The sequence below is a fragment of the Otolemur garnettii genome, unplaced genomic scaffold (assembly GCF_000181295.1).
Source record: "Otolemur garnettii isolate 467f Iridium unplaced genomic scaffold, OtoGar3 scaffold00145, whole genome shotgun sequence".
In the NCBI taxonomy this organism is placed as follows: domain Eukaryota; kingdom Metazoa; phylum Chordata; class Mammalia; order Primates; family Galagidae; genus Otolemur; species Otolemur garnettii.
Window position 1 is genome coordinate 3,646,437 of NW_003852540.1, and position 4,313 is coordinate 3,650,749.

At 42.9% G+C, this 4,313-nt stretch overlaps 1 protein-coding gene and 1 pseudogene across 2 annotated transcripts in view; one reads left to right on the plus strand and one right to left on the minus strand.

Annotated features, from left to right (window-relative positions):
- The window catches only part of LOC100953598 (telomerase-binding protein EST1A), a 149,353-nt gene that overhangs the window by 29,729 nt on the left and 115,311 nt on the right, over positions 1-4,313 (plus strand). The window lies entirely within an intron of this gene.
- On the minus strand, positions 2,112-3,068 carry LOC100954655 (annotated as a pseudogene).

A 4,313-nucleotide genomic window follows, 5' to 3' on the forward strand; every position in this document is an offset into this window, starting at 1 on the left:
GCCTGTAGTCCCAGCTACTCAGGAGGCTGAGGTAGCATCTCTTGAGCCCAAAAGTTGCTGTGAACTAGAATGATTCTACTACACTCTAGCCAGGGTGACAGAGCGAGACTCTGTCTAAAAAACAAACAAACAAAATCAAAACAAAATAAAGCCCAACTTAGGTTTTGGTGGCATCTGTGGTATTTACATCTTGCAAATTAAACCACATATGCTCTTTAAAACTCTTCCATGTACAGCACTGTCAAGAAGAACATCACTAAACATCACCAACTTTCATATCTTATAAAAGGGTGATTTTTTTAGTTTCAGTTTTAATTATTTTTTGTTTGTTTGTTTATTTATTTTGAGACAGTCTCACTCTGTCAGCCTGGATAGAGTGCTGTGGTATCATTATAGCTCAACCTCTTGCCTCAGCCTCCATAGTAATTGGGACTATATGTGTGCCCCATTATACCAGCTAGGTTTTTCTGATTTTTAGTAGAGAGGGGATCTTGCTTTTGCTCTGGCTGGTTTTGAACTCCTAAATATAAGCAATCCACCTGCCTTGGTTTCCCAGAGTGCTAGGATTACAGGTGTGAGCCACCACAGCCAGTCTGGTTTTAAGATTTTAGATTTAGTAGATATAGCCTATATTACAGTATATCAATCATGTCACACAAAGAAATATATTTCTTTTTTCTTTTTTTGAGACAGAGTCTCACTATGTTGCCCTGGGTAAAGTGCTGTGACATCATAGCTCACAGCAACCTCAAACTCTTGGGTTTAAGCAATTCTCTTGCCTCACCCTCCCAAGTAGCTGGGACTACAGGCACCTACTACAACACCTGGCTATTTTTTTTTTTAGAGACAGAGTCTCACTTTGTTGCCCTTGATAGAGTGCTGTGGTATCACAGCTCACAGCAACCTCCAGCTCTTGGGCTTAGGAGATTCTCTTGCCTCAGCCTCCTGAGTAGCTGGGACTACAGGCGCCCACCTCACCACCTGGCTATATTTTTGTTGCAGTTCAGCCGGGGCTGGGTTTAAACCCACTACTCTTGGTATATGGTGCCAGCACCCTACTCACTGAGCCACAGGCACCATCTGACACCCAGCTATTTTTTGTTGTAGTTGTCATTGTTGTTAGCTGGCCTAGGCGGGGCTCCAACCTGCCACCCTCAGTGTCCATGGCTGGTCCCATAACCACTGTGCCATGGGTGCCAAGCCAGAAAAATATTTCTCAAGTATTCTCTGTTCAGAAATGCTTTTCCTATGTTTCCATTTTGCAATATGTTGCTAATCTTTACAGACAAACCTGAAAATTGGTTTATGCAAACATTTTAAATTAGTGGTATTCTTTTTTTTTGCAGTTTTGGCCAGGTCCGGGTTTGAACCTGCCACCTCCGGTATATTGGGCTGGCATCCTACTCCTTTGAGCCACAGGTGCCATCCCAGAGACAAGTATTTTTTTTTTCCGGTTTTTAGCCAGGGTTGGGTTTGAACCCACCACCTCCAGTATATGGGCCCAGTGCCCTACTCCTTGAGCCACAGGTACCGCCCATTAGTAGTATGCTTTAAATTAAAGAATATCTTTTATTTTTTGAGATAGAGTCTCTCTCTGTGCTCATGCCATGGTGTCAGACTAGCTCACGGCAATCTCAAACTCCTGGATTCATGCAATCCTCTTGCCTCGGCCTCCTGAGTAGCTTGGACTACAGGTGCCCACCACAACACCTGGCTAATATTCCTATTTTTAGTAGAAACAGTGTTTTGCTCTTGGTCAGGCTTGTCTGGAACTCCTAAGCGCAAGTGATCCTCCTGTCTTAACTTCCCAGAGTGGTAGGGTTAGTTATAGGCCTAACCAGTGGGCCAATGGGCCAGGCCTAGTAGTATTCTTTAACTTTTTTTAAAAATTTTTTTTAACATTTTCACCTTTTATTAAGGCAAGTTTGTGAAAATAATTTAATACAGCCAGCTCTCTTCATGAACTTTCAGCTTAGAACATTTTAAATGTAGGAAACATACAAAAAATTGTTTTATAAAAAGCCATCTTGATACCATAAAATAGTAATGAAACATTGTGAACCCAGTTTACTTTTTAAAGAATCTTCTTTCCTTGTCTCAAATTCCAAGCACTATTCATCATCTTTAGAGCCAGTTTTGCTTAAATTGCTTGACAGTATCAACCCAGTTCCAACCCTGAGGAAGTTCACCTTTGTGATCTGTTTTATCTGCTAGCTTACGTTTCTGGGCTTTTGAAAGTTGTTCTTTTTTGTTTTTTTCCTTACTTGATGAGTCTGTATTAGGAGTTTCAACTGAGATTGTATTGCTTATTGATGTTGCAAAATTAACGGGATGGTGATTCTCCATGAACTGCTCTTTATTGTCCCTGGCATATTCAAACAACGTGTAGTGTAGGTCCTTGCCGTTCCAAGGTTGACTTCCACTGCTTCCTGTAACTTGGCTAATATACTCAGCTTTACAGCTGATGATATGGTGTTGTTTAAAAAAGCATTCATAGGGCAGTGCCTGTGGCTCAAAGGTGCCACATATGGGCGCTGGCCCCATATGCCGGAGGTGGTGGGTTCAAACCCAGCCCTGGCCAAAAACAAAAATTAAAAAAAAAAAAAAGCAATCATAGATATAATTGGAGGTGTTTGGGGATATGTTTCTGTCTAGGAAATCTGTATTAAGAAGGCTTTGGGAGGGCGGCGCCTGTGGCTCAGTGGGTAGGGCGCTGGCCCTATATACCAAGGTGACAGGTTCAAACCCGGCCCCCAGCCAAACTGCAACAAAAAAATAACTGGGCATTGTGGTGGGCTCCTGTAGTCCCAGCTATTCAGGAGCTGAGGCAAGAGAATCACCTAAGCCCAGGAGTTGGAGGTTGCTGTGAGCTACCAAGGGTGCTTTGTCTACCAAGGATGACAAAGTAAGACTCTGTCTCTACCAAAAAAAAAAAAAGAAGGCTTTGGGATCACCAATTTCACCTATCCTATATTGAAAAGAAACTGGACTTAATTCTTGGAAACTTTCATCTCCTTCATAAATAGAATGGGGTCCAGTTCCATCTCCTGGTCCTCATTGGCACTCATCGCACTGGCTGCCTCGGACTGCGTTCGTTCGCGACAATGCAGAGAAAGTGATGGCAGTGGTCCTGAGGCTGGGGTGTCCCACTTCTGCTCCTTGGCTGGGGGACGGCACCCACGGATGTGAATCCTGGGCGCCCAGCTCTCGGCAGTGCCCAGCAGCTGGCATGGGGCTGCGAGCCCCGACCCAGAGGCCACTGCAAGTGGTGCGCCTGAGATCCTTGGGAATAGCAGTAAGGCAGTAATGGAAGAGGCTCAGTATTCTTTAGCTTAAAGATACCTTTTCTTATCTCTGAGGCATGAATGCTTGAAAGAGACTTAGGGAACTATAAGTAGTTCAGTATGGCTGAAGATCAGGATGTGAGAGGTATTCTGGCTAGAGACTTGAGTCTTTCTTTACTCCTTCCTTTCCTTTGTCCCCTCATTCAGTCAGTACCAACTACTGTCAGATCCACTTCCTAAACATAACTTGAAACCGTCCACTCCTCTCCATTCTCATTGTTGCCATCCTAGTTCAAGCTGTCACGTTTTCAGTAATCCATATACTACTGAAAGAAGTTCCCAGTGGTCTTTGAGCATTTATTCCTATCCTTCTTTTTCAGCCTTTTTTTCCACACAGTAATCCAAATGAACTTCTAAGTGAACATTTCTCATCCTGTCACTCCCCTCTCAACAATCTTGGTCCAAAATTTATAACATAGTCTGCTGAGCCCCTCATGATCTGTCCCCTGCTACTTCTAATGTTATACTTCTGTTCCTCCCCTTGCTACTGTGCTCCATCCATTCTGGCTTCTTCCTTGAAGGGCCCAGGCTCTTTTCTGGCCCCTGGCAATTATTATATGTCTCTCTGCCTGCAGTACATTTTCCCCTCTCACCGGTTCTTCTGTCTTTATCAGTCCATATTTACTTATTCTTCAGGTCTCAGCCTAAATGTCACTTGTAGGGAAAGTGTTCCTGATCTCTGAGACTGGCTATTTCTTTTTCATAATACCAGAGTTAAGTTTTAGATACAGTTTTGTTGTTAAGATCATTCCCTTGTTAGAGTGAAGACTCTATGAGAGTAGGGTCACATTTAGTTTATTCACTGCTTTGTTTTCCTCAGTTCATAGAAGATAAATAAATAAATCAATCTTAGTTGAGTATACAAATAAGAGGAAGAACAGTGAGAGATGAGGCTAGAGAAGGTTGTAGGTGCCAGGTCCTTCATAAATTTTGAGTTTTTAATTGGATGGAGATATTAGGTATTGAGGA